This window comes from Phacochoerus africanus, chromosome 15 (assembly GCF_016906955.1).
Source record: "Phacochoerus africanus isolate WHEZ1 chromosome 15, ROS_Pafr_v1, whole genome shotgun sequence".
NCBI classification, from domain to species: Eukaryota; Metazoa; Chordata; class Mammalia; order Artiodactyla; family Suidae; genus Phacochoerus; species Phacochoerus africanus.
In genome coordinates this window covers 106,725,813-106,737,128 of record NC_062558.1, presented here as the reverse complement: position 1 = coordinate 106,737,128, position 11,316 = coordinate 106,725,813, and the positions used below count along the sequence as shown (strand labels likewise).

General features: G+C 39.2%; 1 pseudogene; it reads right to left on the bottom strand.

Moving 5' to 3' along the window:
- Nucleotides 1-451: 451 nt before the first annotated feature.
- On the bottom strand, nucleotides 452-2,406 carry LOC125115479 (cytochrome P450 2C18-like; annotated as a pseudogene).
- Nucleotides 2,407-11,316: the final 8,910 nt, after the last annotated feature.

Below are 11,316 nucleotides of genomic sequence, written 5' to 3'. Positions count from 1 at the left end.
GTCCAATTAAGTAAACACACAGCACTTGTTTCATGCTCTGTAAGGATGTGATGAGGTCATTCCCACCCTGTCTGCTTAACCAGTATTCCCTGGGGAAATGTTCTGGAATAGATCATCACATTTACATTATAGGAAAAACATTGTTCTCTAACTCTTTCAGGAAATGTCTCAAACTATAATTTGTGAATCCTGGATTGAAAACACACAAAAGTCAGGGTAAAGTATGATTAAGTGACCCTTGTACCCACACAGTGTGCACCATCAGGGGTGGACACACACGAGAAGCATAGATACTCAAAAGCCCCCTTGGCTCTGCTTCACACGCTCCCTCCTCCACACGAGGGCTGACAACCACAGCCTATATGGAAGATGTGGCTGCCCCTGAAATGTTTCCAAGGACGTCGCAGGAGAGAGCGAGCATCTGTTAAGGTCACAGTTACAGAGCATAGACTCACCCACCATTGGTTCTTCTCAACTCCTCCACAAGGCAGAGGGCTTCCTCTTGAACTCCGTCCTCAATGCTCCTCTTCCCCATCCCCAAGTTCCACAGCATCATGAGGGAGAAGCACCAGATCTGCTTCCATCTCTTTCCATTGCTGAACATGATTCCTACCAGGAAGGGAACCAAACAAGGGAAGGCCTAGGCCATGAGGAGTGAGCTGACACTTGGAAGCCTCGCAGAAGGACTGAGCTCTGCTGGGAGCCTCTTCACATACCTCTCTTTCACCCACTCCAATCTTATTACCAATGCCAAACATGTGCACATGCACACTCACCAAGGCCTTTCCTAGATTTTTCACACACTGGGTTACTGGCTCATCCAGAAAACTCCTCTCCAAGATGAATCAGGGCTTCTTTCACTGCTTCATATCCACAGAACACCACCACTGGCTTCATGCCAAAATACAGAGTGTATGCGGGGCCATAGGCTTTTGAGAGCTGGGAATGGCGATGCATGTAAGAGCAAAAGAAGTCAATATCTGATCATATATTGGGCCTGATGCAGAATGTATTATCAGCCTACCATTATGTCTTTATTCTACCACATATAGCCTAAACTATTTCTGAATTTAATACATAAATATGATGATGATGATGATAGCTCTGGCTTATGGATGTCCTGTGATGTGCAAGGCAATGGTCCAGGTAATTGGTACAAACTGCAATTAATCCCCATATGAGCACCTTCAGCAAGTTCCTTTTCCCCACATAAATTAGGGGCAATTCCTTGGTCAAGGAATTTCAACTAATATCCAACATCCCATGGATACTATATAGAGGATTCAAATCTCAAACCCTTATTCAACCTCTGATCCTTGAACAAAATATCAATCCTTAAAGCCTGTCTTTGAAGAAACACTGGGATGACCACCTCAGAATCACCTATGGAGCACTCCCCATGAGAATTCTGATTCCTTAGCCCTATGAGGAATATCACAATTATTTTTTTATTGAAGTACAGTTGATTTACTATATTGTGTTAGTTTAAGGTGTACAACAAACTGATGGAGTTATATACAATTTTTCAGACTCTTTTCTATTACAGGTTACTACAAGCAAGGTATCGACTATAGTACAATTCTTTATTAAAAAATAAGTAAATTCAGGCAATTCTAATGCCCAGCTTAGTTTTAGATCTGATGGTATTACTAACACAGAAAGCAAGCAAGCATCATATAGGCAGGTCCTGGACATGCAGCATCCTCATGAAAGAACAATATCTTCCATCCTGCAGCATTCATAGGGTATAGACAGCAGCTTCCTACAGAATCCAAATGAATGCTGTTATCATGAATTAACACCAGGCATGATTTGCTTTTTCAGAAAAGTTCTATTTTCATGGCCACCTGAACAAAACACACAGCTTATATAAGTTATAGAGCACATAATATCTACAATAAATGTCTTATCACAAACTTCGTCACCAACCATTTACCTCTAGCCCCAAATCACAGCAACCTGCTGTGAAACAAAGGGAAGCAATACTCCCACTTTTTCCAACTTTATCATTTGGATTCTACCATACAGACCTAAGCATCTCTCTACTCACAAAACAAACTATTTTGCTTCTCCATCTATGACAATGACAGAGCTAAAAAAGCAAGAGGAATATCAAAATCTATAGAAATAATTTTACCTATTTTAACATATGGGTAAATGGAAAAATATTATTTTTAAAATTGGCCTTAATTTATTTACCCTTTGTAAGATGCTCAAGGAGTATTAAAAACTACTTACATTGCTTATGTATTTGCTGATGGCCTTAACATCTAACTGTAGGATATTTCCAAGAATTGGGAGAGAGGTGGGGCCAGGTGGGACTTTCCCTTTCCCAGAGCTCTGATTCCAGAGTGGCAGAAGAAGCAGATAGAAAAGACCAAGCACCAGGGCCACAGCCAGATCCATGATGCCCTCTCTTCCTACTTAGACCACTGTGAGCCTGAAATCTAAAGCTTTTATACCAATTGCTGTTAATTCAACTCATGCCTCTCTGAAGTATTAAAGACACCAGTCACATCCACTTTGCACACTATTCTGAGGTCACTCTGCCCACTGATAAAAAATAACCTGTCATTTAGCCTTGTTTTCTCTGTCACCAATGTTGATTCTGGTTTAATCATAGCCAGTTGGGATACAAATATTGATGATTAAAAAAAAAAAGGTTTCACTGTGCAGCCAGGATTGAGAACCATAGAAACAAATAATTTGATGCCACAAAAGGCTCATAACTATAGATTCAAAATAATAACCAGTTGGGAATGTATCACATTAAGGACAACCAAGGTGTACCATACCTTTTTTATTTTTAAACATGTTTTTCTTGTAATACTATATCTAACACTAGGATACTTTGGCCTTGAAAATGAAAGATTTTAAACTATTTTCATGTACTGTGCTAGCATTACCATCACTCATACATAAAACAGTTAATGACACCATCATATTTAAGATCTTTTACAAATCAAAAAGGAGTAAGCATCATGGTTCAGGTATCCAAAGTGGAGCCAGGTGGTCATTGTGGATGTGGTTTCAGACATGTCCTGCATCACTGAAACTTAAATTCTGACCTGTGTCAAACGTAAAGATTCCACCAGGCATTTTCAAAACAATATATGCTAGTAGTTTCTACCTACAATCTTGTATTTTCAAAGTTCCCTGCCCCCTTTGCAAATACACAATCATTTCTAACCCAACCAATCCTTGCTTAACAAGCACATTTACATCTTGCCATCTCTAATCCTAATTCTTATGGGGGTGGATGTAAGTGCTTATAAAACACTAATTTATGATCTTATGATTCTGCAGGTCAGAAGACTTTCCTTTCCCTTCTTGGCCTCACCTATGGCATATGGACATTTCTGGGCCAGGGATCAAATCCAAGCCACAGCTGTGGCAACACTGGATCCTTGATCTGCTCTGCCACAGTGGGAAGTACTAGAGGTCAGAAGTTTTAAAGCAAGGTGTCAACCGGAATGCGTTTCTCCTGGGGGCTCTAGGGGATAATCCTTTTCCTTGTCTTATCCAGTTTCTAGAGGCCACCTGAATTCCTTAGTTCATGACCACTTCCTCCATCTTCATGGACAGCAGCACAGCATCTTCCAATCTCTGATCCTGTTGACTTTCTCTTACAAGGACACTTGTGATTCCAATGGGCCTACCAGACAACCCAGGGTGGTTTTCTATTCTCAAGATCCTTAACTTTTTTAAACTTTCATACAATTTTTAATGGTTACTTTCCATTTAGGTATTAGGAAAATCTCCAATCCTAATTACTGACAAAAATTCATGTACCCTTGCAGTTTTGGCCTGTACAAAGGTCCCCCATTTTGTAGTCCACAAGAACACAAGTGCTTCTTGGATATATATACTCCTGGGCTGCTGTCCTAACAAACCTCAAATAAACACCTGTTGAGTTCAACCAGCTCTCCATTCTTGGAATTTGTGGTTAAGACTAACACAATTCAAACATCTTGAGTGATCAAAGACATATAAAGTCGTTATCTAAATAAACTGACATGAATTTACCTTGAAAGCTCCTCTCTCCCCACCAAAACAAACATTGAAAGGTAGAGATTTTGATTTTGTGTTTTTCAGATGAGGAAAGGGAGATGCTGGGTGAACAGGAGAGCTGACCAGTGTCACATGGCATGTAAACAATAAAACTCAGATTTACAAGGATATCATCCAATGCCCACTGTGATACACTCTCTTACACCACAAAATATACACTGCCTCAAAAACAATTTTAGAAAAACAAAACCAAACATGCAAAACTTACTCTGCATATAACCCAAATGACTGTTCCCAAAACAACAGGCTTCCCAATAAACAGAAATCCATGGACTTAAAGGAAAAAGAAGTCAAGATTCTCAAGAGAAGAAATCAAAAATAGGGATTCTCCCCTCTCCATCACCAAAGGGCAAAAACTTGCTCACATATAAGGGAAGAGGAAATCACAAAACTTTAGTGGGCAGGGCTTGAGAAGCTATGACTCGAGTCTCCATTTGGCCTACAGACACAATTGCTTCTGTTGCCTTCTGGAGTCTCTCTTTGTCAGAAATAATGGAACACAGTACTCACAGGGTTTAGCAAAATTCTAGAAAATGGGGACCTGATTGAAATAAAAAGCTATTTATTGGGAGCTCATTAGCACTCCTAGCATTCATTTAGTTCTCTCACCAAATCATCTGGAATCTCTCTCTCAACAACAGTGGCACAAAGCCAGCCTGAGAAATATTTTATGTCTTACACTGAACTCTTCACAATGGTAAATGTACTGAAGAAAACAGAGTAGAGAGACCTGAAAACAGGAGACTAAATGTAACAGTTGACCATGTTATAGGCTTGTTCCTAGGCTGGATTTTGATTTGCAAAGAAAACACAGCAATGAAGGTTATTCCAGTAAAATCAGGGAATTTAATATAGGTTGTACACTAGATATGCTATTCTACCAATGATAACTCCTGAGAATAAATGCTGTTGTTGCTATGCATACAAAATTATTGTTTTTGAGATATCCACGCTGAGGTAGGCAGGTGCTGATGCCTAGATGGACAGACTGATCACAGGGTATTAATGGAAGAAATATTCATATACTGAGGTATGGGGAGGTCATTCTGGCTTCTGTATCAATTTAAGCTGAATTTCAAATGAACTAAAACAGCTTCTTTGTGGCCCATCAAACATACACAGCACATCAGTTTAATCATTAAATAAAAAGGTACACTGGCCAGAAATAAAGAATGTCCATGTTAAAAAGAAGATTAATCATAAACAAATGCCTCCCTTCCTGGGGTGTTAATGCCAGGTGCCAAAGCCATACTGACTCACTGTGTACTTGCTGATCTGTTTTTTTTTTTTTTTTGAAACCTTGAAGGAATGAATCCCTGACTTGATGGTCTTTGTTCTGACAAGGTATAAAACATATGGAAAACCCGGCTTCTTCCAGTTCCTCAGAGTTTTCTGAGAGGCTCTGTCCTGGGCCATAGCCCTCAGTTTGGTTCAAATAAAACACCCCTCTATTCGTATTTTAGACTGTTTACTGATTATTTCCATCAACACTGCAAAATAGATACATACATACTAATTCATATCTTATATATATATGAGCATGCTCTCAATGTTTTTAGGCTTAAAATATTTAATGCAAAATTGGTGAAAACTTTCATTCCTAAAATTTATCATATAAAAGATCTATGACTCTATTTCTAAAATTATACCCTTGAATATTTTTATACAAGTAAGATATGAAAGTCTTTAAGATAAAAAAAAAAGATATGAAAGTCAACATATTTTCATCAAATGTTGTTCAATCAATTGGCTATGACACAATGAAGTGGTCACAGATAGAAGAGAAGACAATATAAATACACCCACATTAGGGAACATTTCTCACCTGATTTTATGTTGCCAGCACTGCCTTGATGCTGAGAAAATTCTGAGGAAGAACAAGTATAGACCAAAAATCTCTTATGACTGGGAACAGAGAAGTCCTGAACAAAATGTAACAAAACAGGAGTTCCCATCATTGTGGTTCAGCAGAAATGAATCTGACTAGCATCCATGAGGATGCAGGTTCAATCCCTGGCCTCACTCAGTGGGTTAAGAATCTCACATTGCTGTGAGCTGTGGTATAAATCACAGAAGTGTCTCACATCCCAGATTGCTATGGCTGTGGCTCAGGCCAGTGGCTAAAGCTCTGATTAGACCCCTAGCCTGGGAACCTCCATATACCACGGGTACAGTCCTAAAAAGCCAAAAACAGAAAACAAACAAAAAATGTATCAAATCTAAGTGTGTGTATATTTGCAATATGGATATTTGGTTAGGAAAGTGAGGCCAATATATATAATCACATCAATAGATGGATTTATCAAATGACACTTTCATGTTCATGGTAAAAAAAATAATTAAAAATGAGAGGGCAAGATTCCTTAATCTGATTTTTAAAATCTAACAAATTATACATAAAATCATTCTCAACAATGAGAAGTTAACTTCCACTCTCCTGTTGATCAGAAACAAATCAAGGATAAAACATAGATATTAACCCAGATAGCTACAAGGACCAAGTACAGAGAAACTGTAATTAACCTAGGGATGAGATTTTAGCAATAATTTTAAATTTAGTAAGATTGCTACATATAAAATCATCAAAATGATAAAACCAATTCTATTTTCAAAAGTTCTCATGTGACTCAGCAGGTTAAGGATCCAGCATTGTCAATGCTGTGGCTCAGGGTTGCTGCTGTGGCATGGGTTCAATTCCTGGCCCAGGAAGTTCTGCAAGTTGTGGGTGCAGCCAAAAAAATTATGCTTTCATATTCCAGATGAAAGAATGGATCTGGTATTTTTTTAAAAAATCTATAAAAACACAGACTTCTCATCATGGTGCAGTGGAAACAAATCCAACTAGGAACCATGAGGGTGGCAGGTTTGATCCGTGGCCTTGCTCAGTGGGTTAAGGATCTGGGGTTTCCATGAGCTGTGGGGTGGATCACAGATACATCTCAGATTGGTGTTGCTGTGGGTGTGGTGTAGGCCAGTGGCTACAGCTCTAATTAGACCCCTAGCCTGGGAACCTCCATATGCCATGGGTACGGCCTGAAAAAGACAAAAAGACAAAAAATAAAAAATAAAAACCCTGTAAAAACAACAGTAAACACCTAGGGACAACTAAATGAAAGATATGCAAGCCAATGCACCTTTAAAAAAAACATTATTGAGAAAATTAAGGAAAGGCCTTCAAAATTGGGAGGATATAGTGTATTCATTAATTGAATGGTTCAATATTCATTAATTGAATGGTTCAACATGTCATGAAGTTACATATTTTCAAACTGATCTAATGCCACTCTGAAAAAACTCTCAGCAGTGTTTTGGAAAACTGACAAACTAAGAGATTGATCTGGATATGTAAACAGGTAAGATTGGCCAAACAATATAAAAGAACCAGAACATATTTGGAAATCTTGTAGTGCTAGTTGTCAAAATCTGTTATAAAGCTCTATAGACTAAAGAAGAAGAAACACACAGTCTGTCAACCACCATATATGTTTTTTGTGCTTTTCTCAAATTGTGTTCACAGTGTATTACACCTATACTGTTTAAAGGGGAATTTCAAAACCACTGAGGTCAGAATAAGAGAAATCATTCCTACCTTGGGGATGAAGTATTTTCTGAATTTAACGTCACAAGTCACTGCATTGGGCAGGTTGGTGGGGGCCAGATCATGTACCTCTGGATCTCATGCATCACAGCATCCATGTAGGGCATGTGGGTCCTGTCCTGGAGGCAGGGGCTCTGGCGCCTGCCAATCACACAGTCCATCTCTTTCTGGATCCTATCTAATAAGAGACAAGTAAGACTGATGGGAAAAGAGAAAAAAGGCATACCACATGTGCATCTCAATTTAGGATTACGTAAAACATTATGAAGGTGACTTGACATCATTGCAAAGATCTATTTTATGCCCAGAAATGCACTAGACATACAGAGATAATTGATCTATCTATAATGTAGATACATTTTAGTTTCCTACAAGCTAGGCTTAAGATACAGCTCCAGAGACCTCTATCTTATCATCCATGATAAAACAAAGAAAAATGATGAAATGTTTCATAATATAAATTGAACATAAACACAAGAAGCTCAAGTTTGTGGAGAGAGAAAAACAGAAATCTAATTAATTTTATATCAAAGTAATATAGGGATTGAAAATTTGTGTTTCACTGTATTTGCGCATCATGTGTGTGCAATCTTCAATGCTATCACCAAATGCTATCACTGTCAACGTTCTAGCAGTTTCCTCTGAAATTCATGATCTATTTCTAAATATTAACTCTGTTCATACTTCTGACTTATAGATTTTTTTATCCAATATCTAATGTCCTGGAACGAGAGTTGAGAATTTACATCTCCATTCTTACCTCATAAAAAATATACTCACACAAACTCAGACACAAATGCCTTCATCCGTTTCCCCAATTATATTTATAGGAAATGTTTTGGCTCTTAGAATATTCACTTTAGGAGTTCCCACTGTGGCTCAGTGGGTTAAGAACCCATCACAGTGTTCATGAGGATGTGCATTTGACCCCTGGCCTCACTCAGCGGGTTAAGGATCCAGTGCTGCTGCACCTGCAGCACAGGTTGCAGAGGTGGCTTGGATCTGGTGTTGCTGTGGCTGTGGAACAGGCCAGCAGCTGCAGATCCCCAACCCCTAGCCCAGGAACTTCCATATACCACAGGAGCAGCTATCAAAAGAAAAAGAAAAAAAAAGAGAAAAAAAAGAATATTCATTTTCCACATCTTTCTAACTAACAACAATGTTCCCTGTTAAGGCAGCTATAATTTTGCTTGTTTTAGGTTATTTTCTTGGACTTAACCACATCTCTTTAGTTCAATTCATGAAATTCTATATCTTGATTTAGAATTATTTCCAAACACTCATGTAGCTTTTCAAACTCCTAATCGTAATTATTCCATTATTTGAAAACCAAAGATAACCTATCACCTCTCTTTTGTTCTTAGGGTCTGCCCTTACCTCTGATGCATCTGTCTAGTCTATTCTGAAATGCATATTTTCCAGTCCTGATAGCTAGCAACAGCCCTGACACTTTCATTCTTTTTCATGAGTTCTCAAGATTCCTGGAGTCCATGACATCCTCCCATATGACTTTAGGCACTTGGATGAGAAAGGGAAAAGAGAGTGAGTAAAAATAAGTATCAAACATACGAGTATGAAAATATCTTTTTAAAAATTAATGCACAATTTGATAATTACTGTTGAATTCTTTTTTTCTTTTCTGTATATTGTCTTTTTAGGGCCCCACCTGCTGAGACCAGCTCAGCAGGATGGGGCTGAAGAACAGGTGCTGTGGAGCTTAAGGAAAAAAACCAACCCAAAACAAAATGCCAACACAAAGCAAAACACAGAGACACAGATAGTAAACATGGGAACTGGGGGACTCAAGGTCTCTAGAACCAAGAGCCCCACCCTCAAGAAACCACAACACTTTTATTTTACTCTTTTGATGAGATCACATGTGGAGGGGCTATGGGTGGATAATCAAGCAAGAAGATTGGAAAAACATGTCTCACAACAATGGATGATCAAGCAAGAATATTGGAAAAACGTGTCTCCTGACATCTCCCCCTTTTTGTTTTTACAGGAGGACAAAAACACATCTTGCAACTTCTTTTCTTCATTACTTATTATCTCTCACTTCATGCATCTATAGACAGAGCAAGAGTCCAAGTTAAGTCTCACGTGGAACTCCTCAGGCTTCAGCTGTGCTTAGACTGACCAGTTTCCAGGGGTGGCCAGAGCAGGGCTCAGTGCTCTTTGATGATGGTGAAGGGAGTCTCTGGAACTTGACCATGAGGGGATTCTCGAGGTGCTGAACAGCCTCCCAGGTGTCCATGTCAGCTGCAGATGCAGACTTCTTGAGTATGATGTGATAGCAGAGGATGGTTCCATGGGATAATAACTGTAACCTTTATAGCAGCTGGGGTTCTATGCAACACTTAATTTGCAAATGTCAATCAATAGCCACATCAAAGAATGTATCAAAGCCCATATTCTCAATCCTCACCCCTGAGTTGGAGACTCTAACTGTGGGAAAAGGGGCGATGACCGCTCTAACTGCTGCAAAGGGGCATTGTCAGGGAAAGCAGTTAGGTCTCCATTCATGGGATGGACAAGTGGGCCTTGATACATTACTTTGGATACCCCTTCTATCAACATTTGAGCATTGATAGCTCAATCAAGATGTAATGAAGCAAGAAATACAATTAATTATACAGGGTCTGAATAAAAGGATCAAGATCACAATGAATATAGCGAAAGAAATATTTTCACCAGGAGGAGGAAGTCAGCTGGTTCCACAGGGCAGCTCCAAAAGCTGGAGCTGGATAGGACAGCTCATGAATCTATTGTTGAAAATCTTAGCAGGGAATGAGACACATTCTGTGAACAATCAGGAATACAACATTTAGATTTTATAATAGCAAGACCTTAGTTAAGGAAATGTAGAAACCTTGATTAGGCTCCATTGGCATATATTCCCCCTTCTTTTTTTAATTTTATTTTGGGGGGCATTCTATTAACCATGGTCTGTGAAATAACAGATTGTGAACTGAAAGGAAATAATATTTTCTTCAGATTAACCTGATACTTTCCATGAGTTTCTGCATTAATCACCAGGTTTTAATACTAATAAAAGAAGAGCTTTACATTTGACTGACATACACTATCATTTTGCTAAAATGTGAGGGATTGCTGAGTAATTATGTTGTGAGCCACATGGGAAGTCCTCCATTGCCATGTGAATTGAGGCTTTAACCTCTTACAAAATATCTTTCTAAAAGAGGAGCTGGAGTCTGGAACAATCAGAAAGGCTTTGCGAAAAGAAAATGGATTCCCAGTCACAGCTCAAAGGCTGTGTAAAGATTTTGTCACCGGCTTGCCAGAAATATGAATGTGGCAGATTCATGAGGGAGGGGCCCAGGATTGGAGAGGAGGACTGAAAAGTGGCTCCGTATTCAGAAGGAAGTCAATAGGTTGTCTTCCTACATTTAGAGTCACTCAGGGCTCCTGAGTGGTGATAAGGACAGGAGCCATTATGGAAATGCCCTGCCAGTCCTGATCCTGGGCCTGAGGGGTCAACCACAGAGACCTTCATCTTCAGGGGCAGTCCCTCCTCCAGTGATCTCCCCAACATATGGGGCACAGCTGAGTCTAAGGGCATTCCCATTTAAAGGACCCCTCTTTTCCACAGAGGAAATAGGCTCTGGGCATAGGTCTCTGCCCTA